The sequence below is a fragment of the Dipodomys merriami genome, unplaced genomic scaffold, assembly GCF_024711535.1.
Source record: "Dipodomys merriami isolate MVZ:Mamm:240054 unplaced genomic scaffold, mDipMer1.0.p SCAF_32, whole genome shotgun sequence".
Classification (NCBI taxonomy): Eukaryota; Metazoa; Chordata; class Mammalia; order Rodentia; family Heteromyidae; genus Dipodomys; species Dipodomys merriami.
Window position 1 is genome coordinate 14,640,550 of NW_027204715.1, and position 26,390 is coordinate 14,666,939.

The window sequence follows — 26,390 nt, forward strand, 5'->3', positions numbered from 1 at the left end:
TAGTTGGAGTATGAGATCTCTTTCAAATTAAACTCACTTCATTCACACTTAAATGAATCCCTATATATTCTGGTAACATTACCTGAGAATTTGGAACAGTCTGTATCTTTGTCACTATATTTCTGGTCATAATTTCCAACACACTGGAAAGTTGTTGGCAGTATATTTCAACACACTACATTACATTACATTACTCAATTGGAGTATTATTCACTGGAAAACACAATATAGAAAATTGATCAAACCAGAAGAAGGGACTTTGATGATTTTTTTTTGGGGGGGGGGTTCTGGTCGTGGGGCCTGAACTCTGGGCCTGGGCGCTGTCCCTCAGATCTTCAGCTCAAGGCTAGTGCTCTACCACTTGGGCCACAGCTCCACTTCTGGCTTTTTTCTTTTTTGCTTATGTGGTGCTGAGGAATCGAACCCAGGGCCTCATGCATGCAAGACAAGCACTCTACCACTGAGCCACCTTTCCAGCCCTGATGATTTTTTTTAATGTGACTCTAATAATTTACTACTTAACATTAATTTTGTGTATATGCTACTACTGGGATTTGAACTCAGGGCCTGGTCACTGTCCTTTAGCTTTTTCATTCAAGAGTAGCAGTCTAAACTTGAGCCTTATTTTTACTTCCTATGATGTAATGGTTAATTGTAAAGTGAGTCTTATGAACTTCCTTCCTGGAATGGTTTTGAACAGTCCTCAGATCTCAGCCTCCTGTGCATCTAGGATTGCTTGAATGAGCCACCAATATATGGCACATTATAACATTTTTTCTTTTTATTTAATGTCTTTTAATTTTTGCCAGTCCTGAGGTTTGAACTCAGGACCACCCTTGAGTTTCTTTTAATCAAGGCTAGCACTCTACCACTTGAGCCACAGTGCCACTTTTGGCTTTTTCTGTTTATGTGGTAAGGGGGAATTGAACCCATGGCTTCATGCATGCAAGGCAAGCACACTACCACTAAGCTACATTCCCAGCCTCATAATACCCTTTGTAAAGATGATATAATAGTATGGAATAAATATTTCATCCAAACCATCGCACTAAAACTATCAATAATTTGACTGAAAAATATTTAAATTAATTAAAACATATGCTAGTTACAAAACTAAGTTGATATTTTAATTGTGAGCTTATGTACATTCTATTAATTCTTTATTCAACTATTTAGTCCATTTTGCAGGTTAAAATCTCATCAGTCTTCATTTACAATGTCTTTCACTGGGAAAAAAAATCTATATCAAAATTTCAAAGTAAACCGTTTGTCCCACTCTCACCAGCATTTTATTTTCTTCACAAATAGAGAAAGAATGTAATAATTCAAAGGTCTTGGAGAGTTTCCAACCCTTTACACATGTAGTTAAGATGCTACATATTAATAACATATCAGGTAACTATCATTTGACCTTTAAATGACCACTTAATTTCAAATATGTCCTGTTAATTTGTGTATTGTGACCCTTGCTCTTAAAGTAAGATCTATTTATGATACACTTCTATTGGCAGAAATATTGCACATAGTTTATTGAGCGTTATACTAAGTTAGTGGATTCTGAATTGCAAGATAAAGAGACAAAGAAAATGCTAGCAAAACTCATGTGAATTATGTTAGTTCACTTATTCATTGCCAAATTATATTCAAAGAATTTTAGTCACATATAGAGCATAATGTTAATGAGAATAATAAAATACCTTAACTACTATATACTAGTCTTAAAAATAATATGAACAATGTCAGAAACTTTGCAATGTTCAAATATTTTACCAGAATTTTAGCAGATGCTTAGATATTCAAATACATTTTGAGGAATTCCACATTCTTTCTCTTTAACATTCTAAATATTATAAACGTATTATACAACATAGACATGAATAAAATCATACATATATTTTAATCACCTAGTATGAAATGAGTAAAATGTATATAGTTGTATTTGGTCCTTATAGTTACTTTTTCTGATTCCAACATCTAAAGTTATATAATCAAAATAAACATATATTCACATGACAAGAAACAAAACTTCCATATAACTATAATTTATTATCCATTCATCATATAAAAAGATGAAACTGCATTGCCTAAATACAACTCAGACTCAGATGTAAAAAGCATAGTAAAGCATAGATTTTCTATTCTTGTACTTTAGGGTTGTTTATCTTAAATACGAAGCAGGCATGCTGTTAGTTATGTTTCAAGAAAAGCCTGAAATAGATTTTGTAGACCAAGGAAAGTAAAAATTATTGAAGAATGAAAAGTAGAGGGATTGTGATTGTGTAGTATGTGGGTCGATCTTAAAAATAGAACATAAAAGTCAAACTGCAGCCACGTATGCTATCTATTCAACAATTCCTTTGAAATATCAGAAATCTAGACCAGAACCAAAGGTTTGCTGCAAATGCCAGTTTTATTTTCAATTAGACTGTTCATGCTCTCTGAGTAAGGCTTTAACATGAGTTATAAAGCAAGCCCTTCAACACAATGGAAAGCCAAGTCCTGGTATGTCCTAAACATCCTCTTATGATCCCAGTCAGATCTACTTCTGTAAGAGTTAGCTCTGTTGACATTTTCTTTTTTTTTTTTTTTTAAATTGTATTTTATTTTATTTGAGAACATACTGTACAGGGGGGCTACAATTACATGGGCAGGATAATGCATACATTTCTTACCAAGCATTGCAGCCTCCTCCTTTGTTTACCCTTCACTTCCCTTCCCGGCCTCCCCCCTCCCCCCACCCAATTTTACCCCCCTCCCCCCACCCAATTATACCCCCCTCCCCCCCCACACCGACATTGTAAAGCTGGTTTTGACATGACATTTTGTTCTTCTCATTGTTGCAACAGGTCCACCTGAATCCTTAAACGACTTGTTTGTCCCCATCTCCTCCACATGTTATACTGACATCAAATATAGTGAAAGCGGGGGTTACACTGTGGGGGAGGGACATACAAAGCAACAAAGAAATAATCTTATAAATGCGTTAGAAACACATGCATGAAAGAAACGAAAACATTAAAATACATATTTAAGGGTTCATTTTCCTAACATCACATTATCTGACCTTTTCCGCTTGACTCATACCTATACTAGATATTGCAAATAAGGGAAACCATGGGACCTATGCTTCTTTGGGCCTGGCTTACTTCACTTAATATAAAGTGGTATGTGTGTTTCACTCTGTGTGCTCTACAGAAAATGTTTTCTCCACCAACTAAGGCTTTAACTCATTCTCAATTACCTGTATCTCTTTTATTCTCTTGTAAGATTTTTTTTTAAAAAAATTGAAACACTATGCTTCAGCAGTATATATAATTTGCTATTTTTCTCATATGATTTTTTTCGTGTGTGTGCATGCATGTGTATGTGGGGGGCCGGACAGGCAAAAGTATTCTAACTGGATGAGAATGGCTTTGTTAGAATCTGCTAGTCCTCAGAATCATGGCATAAAGAAGGTCAAGCAGTAACATCCCTTTGAATGAAAGGATGCTTTAAAATGCAAATATTTAAAGTAATGATTCTTGTTAAATGTCAATATTTCAACTTCAAAATGAAGTCTTTTAATGATTTTGGTAGTGGAGAAGAAATCAAGCAAGTCGTACCAATTAAATGTAATTTCTTCTAGACTCCAGGACTTGAAGGCAGGGGAAATGTTAATGAGTTCATAAAGAACCATAACATTCTTTCTGAAATGTTCTTAGAAAATGGAACCTAGCTCTTCTACGTGCTAACCAATTGTCTTCAGTGTGCTTTTCCTTGGTCACATACACATACTTTGCCAGCTGGGTAGAAGTTGTTTACAGGACAAGAGATTTGCTTGAAAATAATGTTTTACCAACTCCTCCTAGGTTTATAAACATCTAAGAACACTGACCACCCCACCTAATAAAAACAATGTAAAAGTTTTGATAAATGTTCTTTTTTAAAATGAACAAGAATTTAGAAAACTAACCAAAGGCTAAGAGCTACATGTTGCATGAGAATTAAACCCCACATTATTTCTGTCAGTATTGCTGGAGCTGATGAACTTAAATCTAATATGATTTGTATAAGATCACAAACTGGATAGGAATCACCACAATTTATATAGAAATGAACTCAAAATCAATCCAGCTCTAGAGGCTTAGGGATAATTGGAGACTGAATAAAAAGTCCATTGAAAATGTGCAATAACACTTAACTAAAACTGTACACTTGAGAATTAAGATTTATGTATATATTTATACACATATATATATACACGCACACATACATGCATGTGTGGGGGAATGGGATATGTGTGTTAGTAAAAGGGCTTGACAGGGTCTGGGCTTTGTTCCTTAGCTTGAAGCAGATGTTCTACCACTTGAGGTAGACCTCTTGCTTTTTGCTGGCTAATTTTAGATAAGAGTCTCATGAAGTTTCCTCCCTCACCTGGCTTTGAACTGTGATTTTTAAATCCCAGGCTATGGGAGCATAGCAAAATACAGCACTTTATATTACAATATTTTCAGTTGTTTTCTACATGAAACCAAAATGGAAATTTTATATACAAGCAAAACTGATACGAGTCAGAGCTCAACATAAAATATTCCTAAGAATACTTGTAAAAATATAGCAAAGCTACCAGCAAATAATTTTCCAACAAGTGTAGCCAGTCATTAAAGAATATATACAATTGTCCTCTTTAATTTTGTTTTGAACTAAATGGACATGGCCTTGCATTAGCTTTGCACTTCCCATTTCCCTAGGAGATTGCTGGACAGCATGAGTGTCAGATGTTTTAATTAATAATCACTGACCTTCAACTGCTAAACACAAGATATTCTTGTTCTACCTATGTTATTTATAATTGCAATATCCTTCATTCATTAGCTAGACCTCCTTTCATTTTGGACTAGGTGAGTCACCAGTGTTAGGGCAATTTCTGCTGTGCCTCTTAAAAAGATGAGCAACTGGATGAAATGGCTTTTTGCCGGTCTTATGTTTGAAAGCCAGAGTGCTGATTTCCAGAAAGAATAATGGGACAATAAAATGACTGACTAATTTATAATAATCCTAACAAAGAACAAAAGATTGGTAGACAGTTGCTGAAAATATTCAAGTACTTAATTAATTTGACCTCAACACCAACAAACGTCTTCCGAGTCCAATTATCTGAGGTATGTAGTAATTAAATATGGTCGTTGAAATGAGTAACATTTATCATTAAATAATGCACTCTTCACTTTAAAGCAGGTGCAGTTTAAATATTTCCTTTCTAATTTTAATTCATTTGAATACAAAGCAAAGCAAAAGTTCAATGTACTTCTGCATAAATTAGGTTAAATTCATTTGGCAAGCCAAAATCACACACTTGAAATTTCAGGTCTTTGGGGATATTATTAACCCATTAATGATATTTAAGAAAACTTCAAGAAACAACAACAATTATTATTAACTATATATACAATACTGGTTTTTTGTAGAAAGTTCATGTTATTCCAACTGATGACACTGTGATATAGTACTTTTATAGTACAGCGACATTCAACATATACTTGTACATAAAGAAGGAAAAAAGCAAACAAGCGAACGGAGGAGACTAGAGAAAAGAGAGAAGTGTAGAAAAGTGAAGAAAGAGAGAGAAAAAGGAATAGTCAGAGGGAAGAGGAAAAGAGGAAGATAATTGAAATGAAATGTAATGAAGAAGCAGTTAAGAGACCCTTTCAGCAAATAAATGCTCATGTAAAATGTTACTAGAATAACAGCTCACACAATGTTATACGAAAGTCAAATTAGTGTTTACCAAAATACTACAATGAGAAAGCATATTGGAGATTTATTCTGCAAGAATTTCCTAATCTTGTGCATACTACTCTTAAAATATTTCATGAATTGTGTTGCAGCATTACTATAGCCATATTCCTCTGAATTCTTTGCATTTGTAACACATTTATGCTTTGATTCTTCAGTAACAAAATGCTTAGGTTTCTAGTTCTGATTCGAGGGAAAAAATGTGTACTGAAATAGAAACAATCTAAGGAGTAACTGATACTGAATACATAAAATTAGGATGTTCTAAAAGAATCGGAAGAGAGGAAACAACATTCTAAAATACACTCTTATCTCATTAGCTTTCATTAATTACACAGGAAGTGGAATATTTTATTTTCACATGCCCATGCATATTATTTCAAATTTATTCTACCATTTTCTTGGTGAGTTAATTATTATTAGAATATCTCCTCTTGCTCTGCGTAAAAATACATGTAAATATTCATTTAGTTCCTCATTTATATTAAGAGAAATAATTAGAATAATAAAGAGATGGTGTGTATTTCTATCATTGGATATTGTTTATTATATTTGAGAAATAGAAGTTTTTAATGGTACTATTTCACTAGTAATTTATTTTTGAAAAGACGATTATATTTTCACTCAGCTAAGGCTCCTTCAATTGATTAATTTACATTCCTTTACTCTGTATTGATTTTTCTTCAGGAAAATTCCAAATATCTGTCTTTAATAATACAATCCATTAATTCACTCCCAATCAGTTCATCCTTCTCCAGTTTCTAGTTAACTTTTCCATGGAGGACAGATTGGAAATTGAAGACTTAAAAATTATCTTTTGCTTTGGTAAAATATTTGTCCCAGTAGATCAAGTTATTAAAGTGAGTCACAGGATTGCTCTGTTTAAAACTATTGTTATAGTCTTTCTTTTTGCCAAAGCACAAGGATGTGAATGATTATTCAACTGTAGCAATTTGTGCAAGGAAATATACCATCTTTTATTTCCTTTTCAAAAATTACATAAAATAGATACAAATCTAAAAAGAAGTCATTATTTAACAAGGTAGAGAAAAGCTGGGGGAGTTTGTATTTATTTATACTTCCAAAATACCAATGTAGAGTGAAAATTTCATTTGAATCTATATTCAACCTCGAGTAAGACAGATTAGTGCTTAGTAGAAAAACAAAAATGTGGACCTGTCACTAGTGTTTGGCTAACTATTCCAATCAGCAGTAAATGTTAAGCTTGATTCTCTCCAAAAGCTTCACATAATCGCAGTAAGTTCTGAACAGTAAAAATGATCATATAACTCATAAACTTATCCTGCTAAGTGAACTAATGTCATTGTTCTAATGTCCATAAGTACCAGAAGATTGTAACAGTTCTTGAATTACTTCACTACTCTATTTTTAAAAATGTATTTATGTATGTGTGTATGTATGTAAGTATGTAGGTATGCACTCACACATACATGTATTTTTGGGGGGTCCGGAAGTGGGGCCTGAACTCTGGGCCTGGGTGCTGTCCTTCAATTCTTCAGCTCAAGGCTAGCACTCTACCACTTGTGCCACAGCTCCACTTCCGGCTTTTTTCTTTTTTCTTATGTGGTGCTGAGGAATTGAACCCAGGGCTTCAAGCATGCAAGACAAGCATTCTACCACTGAGCCACCTTCCCAGCCCCATACATGTATTTTTGATCATGGGGCTTGAACTCAGAGCCTGGGTGCTGTCCCTGAGCTTTTTTGTTCAAGGCTAACACTCTACCACTCTGAGCCACAGAATCACTTCCAATTTTCTGGTGTCTATTTGCAGATAATAATATCAAGTGGCATTGTATGTCCCTCCCCCATGGTATAAATCCCGCTTTCACTGTATTTGATGTTGGTATAATTTGTAGAGGGAAGGGCAAAAACAAATCGTTAACTAGGGATACAGGTGGACTCATTGCAATAATGAGATGTACAAGTCGTTACGACGAAAAAGGAACTTTACAACTTTGGTGGGGGGGGGTGGGGGGAGGAGTATGGGAAAGGATGGGAAAGGGAAACAAAGAGGAGGCAATAATGCTTGATAACAAATGTACTCATTATCTTGCCCACGTAATTGCAACTCCTCTGTACGGTATTCTCACAATTAAAAAAAAATAGAATATCAAGGACTTTCTTGCCCAAGCTGGCTTCAAACCACCATCCTCAGATCTCAGCCATCTGAATAGGTAAAAGTATAGACGTGAGCAACTTAAATATCTTTTTCAAATTTTGTTAGTTACCTTTACTTTAGAAAAATGTTTAACTCAAGGGATATAAATTATATGAAATTCCTCGAAGACATGGAACTTTTTATTCTTATCATGTGAGCAGTTCATAGAAAAGTGTTTTTTTAATATTAGATTAAACATACATATATACTAAGTGCAAAATAAAAATGATATTTTCTCAGAATAGCAAATTCAATACATAACAACAAAAACAAACATACTTTAAAGATATTTGTTATGTAGACTGGTATCATCTATCTGATAGTTTGTGTAGACTTAAGTGAAATACCATGAGGTTGTTGTTATTTTAATCCAACAAAATATGTTATGAAGACAGAAGGAATGTTTTTCAATGTATATTCCAAATGCAACATTTATTGCTATCGGCTTCTCATGATTGATGGAGGTATTACACTAGACAATGGAGTAAGAAACACAATGATTAAATATGTTATTAAACATTAATATAATCTACCTAGAAACTGCACTTAAATAGTTAACCATGGATTTACCATTGCAGATGGAAACAGAAGTCAAGTGAGGAGGAGAGGTGTGCTGACATGAAATGCAATTCCCGCATTGTATGGTCTGGTCTACTCTAGCTATATAATTCTTACTTTTTTTTTCTTTCAGATAGTTGTTGATGAGAATTGGCCAGAAGTGCAGCTGGAACACAGTGTAAAGTAGGGATGAAAGGGTAACAGATATTGTCAAAAAGCATTGGTGGAAAGATGTTTGACAAACAGACGTGGAGGATATACTGCGTCCTATTGGTGGATGTTTGACAGACAGACGTGAAGGAGGATATAATGCATCCTTTTTTTCTGCTAGCCTTCCTTCAGTCCATCCAGCTGCAATCCTGAGGACTGGCCATGTGATCCCTGGCAGGCTCAGAACTGATCTCACATTCATGCCTAAATTTGGTTTGTAGACATGGAAAACAAGTGCTCACCAATGACAACAAAGACTTTCAGAACTCTGCCTGGGTAATGGGTCACTGTCTTCCATTTCGGTGGTTTTATGTGCTTAGTTTTCACAGTTGACTGATTCCCTGACTAAATCTTTATATATATATATAGTTATATAGTTATATAGTTATATAGTTATATAGTTATATAGTTATATAGTTATATAGTTATATAGTTATATAGTTATATAGTTATATAGTTATATAGTTATATAGTTATATAGTTAGTTATATAGTTATATAGTTATATATAGTTATATATAGTTATATATATATTTTATATATATTTTTTATTGTGAAAATACTGTACAGAGGGGTTACAGTTACATGAGCAAGGTAATAATACATTACTTATCAAGCATTGTTGCCTCCTCCTTTGTTTTTCCCCAACCATCCCTTCCTTCCCACATTCCTCCACAACTTACCCTCTCCCTCCCCGCCTAAATTGTAAAGTTCATTTTTCAACATAGTGTCTTCTACATCTCATTGTTGCAATGGGTCAACCTGTACTAAATCTTAACCCAACACAAGAAGCACTTATTTCCCTGACCCTGAGTCTTCAGTTTCCAAATCCTCATTGCTTCAGTTTATTATCATTTACATTCATTATTTTGAAAATGAGTGGCTTAATCTCACCAAATTACATAGATTGTACTTCCATATTAATGCCTCCCTAAAGTAATGATTACATGGTAATTTTTAACTAATTAAACAACAACATCACCTCTTAATAAAGAAATATAAGACAATATTTACCTAAATGCAATAAACATTTCTCAGCACACATAGAAGTCTACAAGTTAAAGCTACTATTATTGTTTGGTAGTAAGGTTTGTTAATATAATTTTTTATAGACATAGATATATAATTCTTTATTTTCTATTTTTCAGATAACAGATATTTTGTATGACAATAGAAAAATAGGGGGTTAAATATACTACAGCAAAATAAATGAAAAATATTTTTAATTTATATATGTAGTATAATTATCATGCAACATGGGTAACAATTTTTTTTGTTCTTTCTTTTTCAACTACATTCTCTGTCTCTCTTAGTATAAGTGTATGTGCTTATTTTTTATGTCTATTTTGAACTTGAGATGACTTAAAATTTATGACTTGCTTAAAGTTAGCTTAGTAATTCCCATAGACACATAAGTCAATCCTAATTATTACATGTGTGTTTTAACATTTTTACTTTGACTTATAAATAACTAAATACTTACAAACATAAAAGATAGTATAGAAATAGGTATTTGCTGTATGTAAACAGAATAGGTGGTTCTAATTTAATTATCTAGTATCATTGGGAAAGTGAATTATGAAGCAGTAGTATAAAACTGATTTTATGTTTTTGAAGCCAAGAAATACCCAAAAAAACCCAACAAATTGGAACATGCAAAGAATTATGAATGTTTGAGTCACAGTTCCAAAGATCAACTACATTTTATTAATATCAATCAATTATAAATAAGATGACATCTTTTTAATTACAAAGGTGAGAAAGTAGATGCCTAAATCAAATAAAACTGACACAAAGAAATTTCCATAATTTTGTGATGAATATGCTTACAGCATTTATTTACAAAAGTAATACAAGTTGTGCTCAATAGCTTGTTACTCATAACCTTTCTTAAGGTATATAAGGATACACAAGAAGCCAGACACCAATGGCTCATGCCTGTAATCCTAGCTACTCAGAAGGCTGAAGTTTGAGGCTCATGGGTCACAGCTAGCTCAGGCAAGAAAGTCTGATTCTTATTTCCAGTAAACTAATCAGAAAAAAAAAGGCTAACCTTGAATAGAAAGAGACTCGAGTATAGGACCCAGGTCTTGAGTTCAAGCCTCAGAAATAGCAAAACTCAAAAACCAAAATTAAAAAAAAAAAAACATACAAAGATTCTTATTCCTTACATGTATACATTAGAAAAAGACTAAAGGAAAATAAAAAAATAAATAAATATAGATAAAGGAATGCACACTACAATATAATCATTTAATGTCTTAGAGTATAATCAGTTTGTAAAATTTAGAATAGGATGGATTTGCAAAAAGATTTGAAAGCAACTAGCAAAATAGGTTCCTAATAAACAGTATTCTTCTCAGAGACAATTGACAGAGAGGACTGGAATAAGCCTTGAAACTAACAAAGAAAGAAGTAATGAACTAGTGGAATTGGAAATGAAGAGAAATGAGAAATAATTGATAGATAGTAGATGGATGTAAGTAGATGTAAGTAGACACATATATGATAGATAGATAGATAGATAGATAGATAGATAGATAGATAGATAGATAGATAGATAGATAGATAGATAGATAGATAGATAGATACTAGATGCATATCAACTTGATCCTCATAATATATCTCCTGATTCAAAAGAGGTCCTATCACTAGACTTATAAGAGAGATTTGTGGTATGAGTTATTCAAAAAGCAGGACATTTGCACTTGAGGTTAGTTTTTAGAAATGTAGGAGTAGTAATTCAGATAAATGATCGATTCTCCTAGGATTATAGTGACAACCATGGTCTGCTAGGAGCTGGTAGTATCTTATACATTCTTTGTAAAGAAGGGCAAGATTTCCAGGAAGATTAGTTATGCAGTGTGAGGGGTGAAAGGAGGATAGAAGAGAATTCAAATGAGACGTTTCAGCTTGAATAACTATGAAGATAGAATCAGTATCAATATAAAGAATGAAATCTGTGGGAAATATATTCATGAGGGAAGACCAAAAACTCATCTTGGACATGTGAATCTGACATGTCTATCAAGAATCTAAGACGTTCTTGCCAAGAGAAGAATTTGGACACAGATTCGATTTGAGGAAATCTGAGCTTAGAAATATGTATTTTGGAATTTTCAGCATATGGTGTTTAAAACTATGAAGTTGGATGAAATCACCAAGGTTGTGGGTGTAGGAAGAAGAAAACTAAGTCTGCTCCAGGATTAAAGGGGAAAGAGAAGAAACCTACAAATGGAATTGAGAATGGATTGCTAGTAAGGTAAAAAGTAGAACTAGATGCACATGTACATTTAAGAACCTAAGTTTAAAAATGGAGTTGAAGAGGAGTGAGTAAAACTAGCTGGATGAAATAGTCACTAAGAAAACTGAGCACAAAGAATGGTCTTCCAAATACCTATTCATTTATAAGTTGCCAGGAGTTTTCTGGGGAAAAATAATGACAGGAAACTGTTGGAGTGGGCCATTATCTACAGGAAATGAATGGAAAGAGAAATGAAGATTGTGTTCTAATACAAACAGGTATAAAGGATTTTTAACATGTCAACAGCATGCTATACAATAAAATATGAAAATGTAATTTAAATAGCAATCCTATGATAATAAACAACACATCAATGGGAACTTTGCTTGTTCACACATGTAACCATAGCTACTTAGTGAGTTGAGATCTGGAGGACCACAGTTCCAATTCTAGCCCAGGAAGAAAAGTTCTATTTTTTTTAACTTACCAAAGTCTTTGGAAATTTTATCTTAACAAAAACTATCAAAATCTCAACCTAGAAGTGTGGCACAAATGAGTAATTGCCAACCACTAAGAAGAGGAACATCCATGAGGGGAGGCGCTTTAATTTCAAGTCCCTGTACTAGAAAAAAAAGTAAAAATACACCATATGAAATATAAATAAATTTTGAAAGATAATACGTTTGGAAGAAAAATCAAATCAAATCATCATTAGGCAACTGAAACAGCAATACTGCCCAATTTATAGACATTTATTTCTTAGATTAAATTTTGCCTCCATATAATTTCATTGAAAGCATGCCTGGGTGACTGGAAATGAATAATACAAATATACAGTCTCCAAATATTTTAAATTGTAGATAGCTAACTTGTACACTGATATAATTGTAAGAACTCATGTAATAGACTTTAGTTGAGGACTCTTCTAGAGTAGTATTCTAGTATACTACAATGTCTTGGTTGATAGCATTCATGGTTACATGGCTTGCTAAAATCTGGGTTTTGATACTGATAAGCCAATGTCATTGAGAATGTGGTGCTTCAGAACTACAGAAAAGATCAAATTCTAAATTCAAAATACAATTTCTATTGAATATGTATAGGTTTCACACCATTCTAAAGTGAAAATGATGCACCAAGGCATCCCAAGTCAGGGAGAAAACTGTGCAACAGAAGGGGAATGAAAATTCTGCAAATCCACCATGGATGCAGCTAGAGTCAAAAGAGAGCTGTACACGACAGTGTGAGGCTGGGAATGGAAGACAGGGTTCTAAGACAGGTTTTACCAGAGAGTTCTGAGATGCCACATGTAGTCAGAAGCAAGAGCTAAAGTGAAGTAACTGTCTGGAAATGGGATATTAATGACAAGACATTGCAAGCCAAGGAATCCTGGTGAATCAAGAGCAAAGAAAAGTATCTCTAAAGTACTAAGTGAAAGGTACATGGTAGCCCAAATAAATATGAAATTACATACCAAATTGGAAATATTACAAGTAAATTGTTAGCAAAAGACTACAGTAATAGACAATGAGAATATGTGATTTTTTTTCCATTGTTAACCAAAACAAATAGCTTTCATCAGGGTATATTCCATGAGGACAATTTTCTAAATCTATGTTAAACAATGACTAATGAGGCAAAGGAAAATAAGGAAATGCTTTCATGCATTTTGTAGCATTTTGCTTTTCTTAATTTCTATCAGAAAAAAATGAACATGTCAGCTGGAGAAGCATTTTTATTTTTAAGATAACCCTGGCTCTATCTTTCCACCATAAAATTAGGTTCTTATTTTCAGGGAGTTTGAAAGTTTTCTTGGCATTAAAGAATTGGAGAGTAAATCCATTTGCAAAAATTGGTTAAGTAACCATTAATGAAAATATCTTGGCTCCCAGTTAAAGTTATTAATCTTCACTTGGTGACTTGAAAGAAAAATACAGTAATTTTTCATGATAATTCTCTGTGAATCCACAATACTGGGGATTTTTCCCCCCAATTCTATTTGTAAAAGCTTTCATAACTTACTTCTTCTCAGTATTGACTTGAACTAATGGGCCATCTTTAAATAAATGCACTGAGAGATCAGGAACATGGCAGAATGTTCTCTTTCTGCATAGTGCTGTGAATTAGCATCAAATGCAGAAGCACTTACTATTCTTCACCTTCCCAGGTTGCCATCTCTCCACTACAAACAGTACAGTGAGAATAAGTGAAGTTGTGTTCCTCTAGTCATCCATATTGCACAGGTGTCACTATGAAATGGAAGTATTTCATTTTCAAAAAGGATCAATGCCCAAAACATTTATTGCTATCCATGAGAAGCATTTAGCTACCTTTAGAGATCTTACTAAAGAAGTGTGTGTGTGTGTGTGTGTGTGTGTGTGTGTGTGTGTTTGTGTGTGTACCTGTGATGTACACAGACACAATTTGAGTATATATGTACAGATGTATACATGTGCATACTCTGGTGAAAACAAAAGGGCATTGTAAAAATACTTTGTAAACACAACTGTTAATTATAAAAAAAATAATAAAAGTCAGGCACCAGTGGCTCATGCCTGTAATCCTAGCTACTCAGAAGGCTGAAGTCTAAGGATTATTGTTCAAAGCCTGCCCAAGCGGAAACATCCATGAGACTCTGATCTCCAAGTAACCACCAGAAAATTGGAAGTGATGCTGGAGCTCAAGTGGTAGAGTGCTCTCCTTGAGCTGAAGAGCTGAGGGACAGCACTCAGGCCCAGAGATCAAGCCCTAAAACCAACTAAAAAAGAAAAAAAAAGTAAAAAGTAAATTAAAAAAAAAATCATGGAATTTCCTTGTTCCTTAAAAACAAGCTTCCTAGTGTACTTTCCTCATTCCTACTCAAAAAGCGTAAATGCAAGTAAAGGGCTTGCAAATATTTGAGAAAAAAGACATGTAAAAGAAATAATACCTATGTCGATGCTATATAGAATAATATTTAGTTGCTTGTTGTGACATCTATAAGTAATAAACATTCTTAAAAATATTATGAATGGATTGAATGACAGTTCTTCAGGTCTCTCTCTATTATATATACATATATACATATATACATACATACATGCATATATCTATGTATGTGTATAGATGGTAGGAACATGTAAATGTGTGTGTTGTATGTGTGTATATAAATGGCCATAAATTTAGAAAGATGCTTAGTTGTGGAGAAATTGCCCATAGGTTATCCAGTCTTTACCAACAAAAGAAAGAACAAACAGAAAATTGAAGAGGAGACAGAGGTGGAGACAGCGGCAGAGACTGTCCTTTTCTTCAAAAGATGCAGCATCTGATAGTAGCTCTCATCCAATATTGAAACAACACAGAATGGTACAATCACTTTAAAATACAGTCTGGAATTGCGGTCTTAAAAAAATGCCCAGATGAACTCCAAGAAAGCATTTGCTATTCTTACAAAGAAGTTCCATAAGCTGAAATTCCATGTTGGTGGAAAACAACAATAATGAATGTGCAGAAGGCTTCATGGACTTGTACTCTGGGTTTCCTGTAATAACTTGGAAATCTACAGAAACCAGGAAAGAAGGCCGATTCATTTGGATGTGATTACATGACCCACGTGAATGTTAGGGATAATGGGCAACTTAGCTCACTGCAAATCAAACAGTTCCATGATCCGTTATTAACCTAAGTGAGCCTTTGCTTTATTGAAGCAGCCCTCTAAATGAATAGGTCACTGCCTGTTTAAAAGCTCAGAGATTTGTTAATGTTCCAAGGACTTAGAGTCTATTAGACTAGACGGCCTGAGCATGTACAAAGTTTTAGGCACTTTAGATAGCTAACAGGCTTTGGTATGTACACTAACATTTTAAAGAATGTTCTTTGAAAGTGGATTTTAACAGGGAAACACTGCATTATGACATTATCCTGCATAAATGTGCATAAGTGTCAAGTTGAAAAGAAGAGAGGATTCTGTAGAGAGATACTCCACAAGAGGAAATAAGTTTCTACTCTAAGCCGACTTTTATAATGCAATTAACTCCATTAGGGAGAATGGAATTTCGAATACTGTTCAAATTAAGGCAGTGCAGTTAAAAGCAGCAGCTATTCAGGAAGAATTAGCAGTGGCCTTCTGAAGAAAGCTACTGAATTAAACCTTAGAGGACTTTAAAATTAAACCATTTAATTGCTACTTTAGGAATTCGGGACTTTGCATAGACTCAAGTCCAGGTGTTAATTTTGAATCTCTTCTGTTCTTGTCAGATAACAAAACTGAATTTCAGAGCCAATTAAGACAAACCTTTAAAGGAATTCTTACCTTTATTTTTTTTTCTGTGTATTCTGGGAATTTTATTTTAATTGTAGGAATCACAAGGATTTAAAGGTATTAGACAATGAGACAGCATTGACTCTTGAGGATCACAAGTATTAATCCAAATCATTCTGCTTTACATTTAAAATAAAGACACTTCCTACCGTCTTCCATTAAGTATTAGGTACATGCATGATGGCTAATTAATGTAGACCAAGTTATATACATAAATATTTTATAATAGTTTAATCACATGTCTCACTGTTTATTATTAAACAATTAAACATATCATACAAAATGCAAAATTTCTTTTTACCTGAATATGAATGTTTAGGTGAATTGATGTACCTTTATCTAGTCTTTTTTTTTTTTTTGCTCAATTAACCAATACTCACTGAGAACTTGTTGGTGCCAGGCATGATAAAAATGAACTTCCTGTGTGTAAGGTCTGCTCTTGGATATCCAGCAGACTCCACTCCTTGCAGCAAAGTCTCCACCCAGTACCTGCGTTACCTAGGCAACTGGCACACCTGGAAGAGGTCACTTCTGCATCCGCTGAGGTCACATCTGAATTTGATGTAGCCACATCTTTCTCAACCCATACCCTAGATAAGGCCTAGCCCAGATGCTCTCTTTTCTAGCTCTTTTCTCTCTCTTTTCCAGCTCTTTTCTCTCTCTTTTCCAGCTCTCTCTTTCCCAGCTTTCTTTCTTTCTCAGCTCTTTCCCAGCTCTCTCTTTCCCAACTCTTTTTTCTAGCTCTTTCTCAGCTCTTTCCCAAATCTTTCCCAGGTGTTTCCCAGGGCTTTCCCAGCCGGGTGAAGGAACAAGGTGGCCTGGTGCCAGCCAGAATAATCCTACACCTTACCTGAATACCACATGCGTGGTGTGGTTCTTACTCAGCTACCTCTTTTTAAAAACCTAACAGTGTGAGGCCCAAGGAATTACTGAAGCCATAGAGCAACCTGCCTCCCAAGTGTGGATTCCCGAGCCTCCTTCTGGGGGCTTTAATTTTTCTGTTTGATTAAAAATGACCACAACAGATGCGGTTGAACTGAGGATGGCCTTGCGTCCTAAAAAAAAATCCAGCATAATTTGGAAACACTTAGCCACTCAATGTCTACCCAAACCTCACAGCTTAGCCAACAGTACATAGCACCGTCTTGGTTGTTAATGTTGTACTCACATGGATGACTGACGAAAAGCCCCTCCCACACCCTCCCCTAGTGTCTCCTGCCAACAGAGATTCACACTACTGGAAAAGATGACATTTAAAATAGCAGTTCACAGAACGAATTCTATTGAATGTACATCACTCCTGCACCATGAATTTGAAAACATTGTCCATTTAAACTATTACATACAGTGGTTATTTGGTATCATAAACAGTATGTATGGCCTATTTACATTAAACTGAAGTTGGATAGGGTTCAAATCTTCTAGGAAATGATGTCTTGTTCATAGTAGGTAGAGAATGTCTGATGTAATGACAATTAAACCAAAATTTATTGGAATAACTGGATGAATCTTAAGGTTTTGTGATCAAGAGATCTTAGCCCAATGATGAAAAGAAAAAAAAAAAGTTCTGCCAGAGTTCTATCTACAAGCCTTTGGGAGTCCTAGGATTGTGATACAGATGGGTTTACACTTGACTACTACTCACTGTGTGTGTGTGTGTATGTGTGTGTGTGTGTGTGTGTGTGTGTGTGTGTGTGTGTGCGTGCGCGCGCGTGGTGTAAATGTAGGAACAGAAAGAGCAATTTGGAGACTTGGGCACAATATTGAAGTAAGGAAGTCTGGTCTGGCCTGTATTGGCCACCTGATGGATGGTAGGGTCTGGCATCTTGTCTTCATGCTGGAGGGAAGGAAACACTCCTACCCATCACCTGCTGGTGATGGGCATGCCAGGATTCCTGGAGGCGGGAGCAGGCACTTGGCTGATAGGTTATTGAACCTGTCAGTGCAGTGCCTGGGACTGGGAGTTTTTGTGGACCTTCCCCCTGCTCAGACTCTTATTGAAACCCAGCCACCATTTTGCCATGCTATGTGTATCTCTGTGATCCTGTCCTGTGTTCTGTCTCCAGGCTCCTCTCTGGTAATCATGACATCCCAATTCACCTCTCCATTGGAGCTGTTGGTATTGTTTTTGTTCTTTCTTTCCTTTCTGGCCTGTTTTCTAACCATGCTATGTGTATTTGGAGGCTGTAAGCCTTTGTAACAACTGGAGCCTGCAGCCTGCTAACTGTATAATATAGACTTCAATCTTCTAAAACATGGCTTCTGGAATTATGCACCTTACTATATAGGTGTGAAAAGATAGTAATTGGAGTAAATGTAATGAAGAAAGTAAGAACAGAAAAGATTTTAAAACACTATGCATAATGAAGCCATGGAGCCCGAATGAGTAGGAAGCAAGATCAGAGGTGACCCTGAAGGTTTAGAACTACTGGAAAAATAATTAAGTTTGGATTTTAAATGTTCCCCAAGGGCTACGGGCTAAAAACCTGTTGTCAGCCTGTGGTACTTTTGGATGGAGATGCAACTTTTAGTGTCAAGTAGAGGTAAGAGAGTCACTAGTCAGAAGTTCTTGAAAGGGACTTTTTAGAACTTTGTCTACTCCTTCCCCCACTCTCTCTCTGCTCTCCTGAGGTGAGCAGTTTTGCTTCATCTTACACTGTCTGAACAAAACTTGGTCTCACAAGTTCATGAACTATCAAGCCAGTGGCCAGGATACAAAGATTTTTAAACCAAGTACCAAAATAAATCTTCCCTCCACTTAAGTTGCTTTTCTCAGATATGTTAATATTGGAAAACTGAGTAATACATGACATAATCCAAACAGATGATAGAAAATATATTAGAAAATAAATCTAATGTGTGGCTATGACAAACAATATTTTTGTTCTAATCTAGTTTGTGTGACTGGTACATATTCGAGTGGGAATATAGAACTGGTATTCTGAGATGGAAGTATGGTACAAGGACGGGATTTAAAGGTACAGATTTGTATCGAAACCTATCCAAAGAAGGTGGATTACCTTTTTCTTGACCCTCATATAGAATACTCTTCTTTTATGCTAGTTTTTACTCATCACTGGTATTACATAATTGTAGGCATATAAAAATTTCTTATTAAATGAAGATGTATACTGTTGAATGGTTATAAAATAGATGTTTTCTTAATATACTTGCTACAATTTATAGTTTTAGCACACACCCACACCTTTATACACAACTGTATTGCTGGATTATTTGACCCACATTTAATCATGATCTTAGAAACTATAAATCTTTCTTGAATTCATTGTGCTAATTGTCATTCCCCCACACCCATTTTTGTTAGCATTATGTAGTTTCATAAGGAGGTTTAATTTTGAAATATTACTGTGTACTGGCTGTACATTGTTCAGACTCATCCCCTTAGTTGCCCTTTCCCCACTGCCCACTTGCAGATCAATCCCAATAACCTTCGCTGACTCATTTTCACAATATATGTAACATACTTTTACCACGTTCAACATACTTCACTCTCTCTATTTGCCCTTCTCTTTTCACTTATACACACTAGAGAAGACCTGTTTTGAAAAGAATTAAGCATAAATACTGGAAACTGATTAAGGAAATGACCTATTTCCCGATGATGTACTGTTTGACTTCAGGAATTTATTCTCATGCTTGCCTAAGTAATCATATAACTTAACGTCTTGCCAAGAGCTTATTCTGCAATTTCAAATTACGATACTATTGCTGGTAATGAAAGAAGGGTGGATTTCAGGAAAATCTCACTTTATAATCGATCTGTAAACACAACCCTGCGGTCATTTATGTCAGGCTATCTTGTGAATATTGACTCACAAAGTTGTAGGAAAACATTTACTTCTGAGATAAAGCCATGTGTTGCTTAACGACAGAGGTGCATTCTGAAAATTGCACCATTATGTAATAGTCTCCTTATGTAAATGTCATAGAAAATAATCACAGAAATCAAGATGTCATTTGTCAATCAGATGACATGTCCTCTTGATCTAATCAAGAGTTTCATAAGCTATTTGAGGCTGCTCCCAGCATGAAACATCATACCTCTTTAAATATTTCTTAAAGAAAACAAATACATTGGAAAATACCAATGAAAGCATAGTAGAGGAAGCACAAAGCCCAGTAACACAAGCATTCTTTACCTTATGAAGCCTACACACTGTACATAATTTAATGTGTTTCACCTTTGTTATATGGCAGCACAGTAGGATTGCTTATACCAGCATCATCACAGGGAGTGACTCATTTCTGATATGATGTAACAATGTAGCAGGACATTTTCAAGTCAATTATAATATTAATGGACCATCGGCATATGTATGGTTTCATGCTGACCAAAATATAATTATGTAATATTATGCTTTTATTAATTAATTATGTGCTCATTACTTCCAAGAATTCCTGCAATCTCAAAAAAAGAAAAAGAAAAAAAAGGAATTTTCATACAGGCCCAGGTGGCTCATGATTTCAATTCTAGCTACTCAGGGGGGTTGAGGTTTGAAGACAGGTTCAAAGGCAGCCCAGGCAAGAACAGTCTATGAGAAACTTGTTTCCAATTAACTAGAAAAATCTGGAAATAAAGCTGTGACTCAAGTGATAGAGAACTAGCCTGGAGCAAAACTGCTCAGAAACAGTGTCTAGGTCCTGAGTTCAAGACTTGGGATAGAAAGGGGATAAAATTTAAAAAAAAATAATAGTTTAAGGACATAAAGGCTATTAATGCCAATTTTGTCTAGCTTTTAGAATTAGTCAAGAATATAATATAAAAATAAACATAAATGTATTATTTAGATATATTAAATGCTATTGCATTATGGTTCTTACCTAACAATATTTTTCCATCTTATATATTATTTTGATGGGAGCTGAGATATCAAATAGTCAACATTTTCTCTAAAAATAGTATAGTAATGTCATTTTCAAAGTTTATAACATCTTATGGGGGAAGGAAGAGTACTGGTGTTTGAATTCAAGTTCCCATGTCTGCTCTCTTCCTGAGCCATGCCCCCAGTCCTTGACACTGGTTATGTTTGAAATAAGATCTTACTTCCTGATGGGGAGAACACTTAGACAAAACTGTACATTTTACTTCCTGTTCTTGTGGGGATGAAAGTCTCATGTCATTATGGCTGTTCTCTTCCACTTCGTGGAATGGAATAGAACATTAATCTTCCTGTTGTGGGTCCCACATTTACCCATCAGTCCTCAAACATGGCATTTCATAATTCCATCTTCCTATTCCTTGGATACTATGAATTTAATTTCAGCAAACACCTCAATCCATCATTTATTTCCTTCTGTGTTCATGAGCTGTCTCTTTCTAAAGATGCCACCTCATATATTCATCTGTTTTTGTCCCCATTCACAACCAATCTACCAGCAACAAGTATCAGGTCATTTGGAGTTATGTCACTTCTTTGCCTCTGAACTCTTTGAAATAAAATGGTTTTATAACACACACACACACACACACACACACACACACACAATGTGAATCTGAAATTAATTGATTCTTCAAAATGTCACATACACACAAGCCTATGTATTGAGAGAAATTTTGCCAAATAAGTGGATTTTTTAAAGAATCTAATAATCTAATAACTTGAGGGCAGTTTTGTCTTCAATTTGAAAAATAATTCAGTGCATAAAGCAATTCTGATGACCATATGTTCATTTAACCTGGGGCCAGCTCTGTCTGCACATGGTCATATATAAGTGTAACCTTATACACTTCAGAGAAAGACATGAGAGCTAGTAAGTGATATCTTTGTACTACTATTCTACTTAGTCAAGATAAGAAGCCAATATCTGGGAAGTAGAATTACTTGACTTAAAGAACTGAGAGTAAAAGTCAAAATGTGGCTTTAAATCATTTTCTACTTCTCAAGCTTTGTCCTTTCTACCTCATTACCCAAATATTGAATCAGGCATTTCAACCTATACATAGGGAAAATTAGTTACTTACTTGTATAGTATTGTGAAAATAGTATAAAATAATATATTGAGTTATATATACACATATATGCATATTGTACATATGTAGAGAAATTGTATATTGAAGGTGCATGCTCACATACATAAAACTAGCATCTTAGTTTGCAGCTAAATCTACATTTGTAATCTATAACCTAATGTTTTATTTCCTATTTGGACTTGAAACTTAGCATGCATTTTTCATCCATGTGAAGTTACCAGTTAGGGGTTGATGTATAAGTCCTGTATTTCCCTTCTGTGGTTCTCTTAACTTTCTCTCTGTAGTATACTCACTTAAATATGCATGTAATGTACATATATTAAGAGAATTTTACATTTTATAAATTACACATCTCTGTGTTCAAGGTGATATGAAATCTAATTATAGAGCCTACACTACATATTCACGGAGTAAGGGTTACAAATGAAAAAACAACGTTAAAAAAAAACTGAAGCATACCAAAGATCTAATGTCTCCCTTTAATTTATCTACAGCTATAATATGATAGAGGAACAAAAACTTGAGTAAAGCTGAATTTGTAAATCAGTATGCAATAAGCTTTGTTTGTCATAGTTGAATGGGCACTTATTATGTGAAGTAATAATATTAAATTCATATGACTTATTGAAACATCCATCCAAGATTTCACACAACATAGAATAACATTAGAAAAATCAATCTGTTATTCACCCTTTCATTAATCACACTCTCACTCAGTCTCTTCTAAACATGCTACTTGCTTCATAGTATAAATCACTTTACCATATTTACTTTAACTTAGAGCCACCATTATGATATTGTACACAAGCACATTGCACTTATTTATGCAAATACACAAACACGTACACAGTTTCTACTTTAAACATTTGGTTTTGATGAATCATCCTTTCTTCATAGTAATTTTGGAAGAACTGCAACTGTCTTAAAGCTGAAAGTTAAAATTTTGGATATGCTGTAATTTGTGAATTATTCAATTATCAATTGTTTCTTTATCACTAAAATAAAAGGACAGTTTCTAGTAAGATCCATAATTTTTCATACCTTATATAATAATTTAATTCATATTAGTTTTTTTAGTATTTTATATATTTTAGTATATAATTGAGAATATATATATTGAGTATATATAATTGAGTATATATTTTAGTATATAATTTTAGTATATAATTGAGCCTATTCATGAAAAGTAAAAGTTAATATATTAAACAGGAAGCAAATTACGTTCTACTTATAGTTTAGTGTAATGATCATGAATTGATACTATACTTTGCACTACATATTACATACAGTGTGAGAATGATGTCCTTAATCCAGGGAATAACTACTTCTGAACAGTAATATTTTGTCTAGAAATAAACAGAATAGTATCCTACATAAATAAAACACCTGCAATCACAATTTTCCTTTGACAGCTTTAAGTCATTTTATACAGCGTTTCATTTAAGTCTTCGTTTTGTTTTGTTTTAGTTTTTTGCATGAAAATATGACTCAATTCTGAAGAAAGCTAACTCTCTGTGTCTTCCTATTGCAGGTATAAGCTAGATTCAATGACATGACATCAAAATAACATAGATTTGAAAACACAGTAACATTTCAAATCCCAGTCTAAGTGAGGTATTTACAGATTGTTCATCAACAGGACTGATTAGTTGTTCCAAATAGTACATTTTAAAAGGCATAGTGACAGATTCTCATCAACCATGAATGATTGATTCCTCTCTGTGTCACTGTTACGTTAAGCCTAATCTGACAAAACACCAGATTTCATGGAATAAAAATTAGAACTAAATTTTAAAAAATAGTTTCAATTTAAGATCAGGTTTGTTCTCTGTAGTACTTAAATGATATAGTCAGACTGAAGGATAAGTAGATCATCAGAAATGTTAACTGAATTTTTTGTTTTGTTCCCCCATACACTAAGCAGAATTTTTGCTACAAAAAAGGCTGAATATCTGTCCTGAATGTGGTACAAATGACCCACTCTTCTGACCAATTCAACTCTCTGTTTTTGTGGCAATCCTCAAAAATGATCATATCCCTGAGCAGATCAGTGGAAGGAGAGATGTCTTAAGAAAGAAGCTTGCCTTGAATATTTCCCCCTACTGCTTGGAAATGGTACACAGCAGGAGAAGTTAAGACACAACTGGAGATTTGTGATACACATCAGAAAAACTCAAATGGGATTTTTTCTCCTTTTTTGTTTTCTTGAGAAAGAAGTTTGTTAGTTGGTTAGTCTCTTAAGTCTTTGAAGTAGGTGTTATTAAGGAGAAAATATGTTATATTCTGAAAATGAATGCTCAAGTTACTATGGTAGCTGATATTTTTACTTCAATAGCTTCCCTGTAGAAAGAGTCCTTAATCTTGTTGCTGACTAAGCAGATGGGCCAGTTAGTTAAATTGAAGTTTCTACTCTGCATTTGCATTTGGGCTATGTACTTCAGGAATAAACACACATGCGTACACACATACACACACACACACATGCAACTTTCAATCAACTGCTTAAGGATTGCAGAGAAAAAAATCATCTATCTTTTAATTCAAAAGAGAAAATCTGCTAAGAATCGGAAACTATTAACAACACAAACCTACTGGGATGAATTGCTATTGAAAAATAAGTTAATTTTATATTTAAAATTGCCTAGGATAATTTAATGGTGAAGCTATTAGATATTGAGGATCAATACTTCTGGGTGTATCTGTATCTTTTTTAAAAAATAATTTTACAGCTGATCATCATGCTGGAAAGTTCAAAAATCTAATATCTGCTTAACATGGTTGGATGTTTCAAGTTTGGGTAATTTATTGTACAATTTAAAGCTATAAACTTGTAAATCATAATTTACTCCATCTTAAGTTTTCCCATCTCAGCAAGGAAGGTGATTTTCTTGCTGAGAAGTTTGTGAATGAGCTTGGAAATAGCTGATGAGAAAGTAAAAAACCATGAAATGGTTACAAAGCCAGCAGAAAAGTATGTCAGCTGCCTCTCCGGAGAGTACAGAGAAACGTGTCTGTCAATGGCACTAATCACCTTCAAGTACAGAGCTTCTGCAGCTGTGTACAAAAATAACAACAATAATGCAATAATAAAATCGAGGAAGGGTATTAAAAATAAGAAAATATTTACAAAATGCTGAAGGTGTCTTTGGAAGAGCCTTCCTCAGCCTGTCCTCGGACACATACACTTCCTTCTTTTTAAAGTATCTAATGTCATTAAGATAATTTGCGCTGTATTATATAACCCATCCCTGGTTTTTGTGGTCTGTTTCTTCCACTTGTCCCATTTCATTTTTGGAGTAGGATGCTCAGATGGCTATTCACTCGATAGGTCAGGCTGTTAAGACATTTACATTGTGTGTGTGTGTCTCTCTCTCTTTTTGAATGAACAATGAAGTTTAACAGTATTTCAATAGCAATCAAGTGGGTGAGAACGATCACTATTTGGAGGTGTTTAAAAATAAAACAATACTTATTTCGTTGTTTAAAAAAATACACCACATATCACTAAAATCACCTCTGAAAGAAATAACCAGTTGAATATCAAACACACCTATTCATTTTCCTGTGAGAATTCAGAGGTGCTCTGGTGCATTTTTAGTTAAGGTGCTTCCCACCCTTCCCTGCTTTAGAGACTGGCGACTTGTTTAGAACTTACTGAAGTTTCCCAAAGCCAAAACCACTCTCCAGCTCCTGATTCGGATGCCAGACCCGTGTGCAGCCTCCTGCAGCTTCTGACTAGCTGAGCATCACTTTATCCATCATGCATGCGTTTGGGTGCGTGTGCCCCGAAGCCATCACGCGCAGGATGCAAGCTCAATCAGGGCAAGAAGGCTTACCTGACAGCGGAGAGGCAGCAGCCCGGAAACGGCGGCAGCAGCAGGACGCAGCAGCTCAGCCTCGCAGGGAAGGTGAGACTCCTCTGCCTCTTTCCTTCTTTTTATTTATTTATTTATTCCCCCCCCCCTCTCTTCTAAATCACTGTGGCTTCACGCTGCTTTGCATGTTGTCCTTTTGGGTTCACAGAAGGTTCTCCAGGGCCGAGAAGCCAGTAGACACCACTTTGTTCCTGGAAGAGGCTGCCTCTCTTCTCAGAAACGCCTGGACCCCTCTCTTTGGCTCCCTCCACATTTACC

At 34.7% G+C, this 26,390-nt stretch overlaps 1 protein-coding gene across 1 annotated transcript in view; it reads right to left on the minus strand.

Annotated features, from left to right (window-relative positions):
* Cdh12 (cadherin 12) overlaps window positions 1–26,390 on the minus strand; it is an 836,266-nt gene extending 809,876 nt beyond the window's left edge. The window contains exon 1 of the mRNA XM_070042221.1: window positions 26,094–26,390. The gene's annotated coding sequence lies outside the window, so the exon portion shown is untranslated. The remainder of the gene's footprint in view (window positions 1–26,093) is intronic.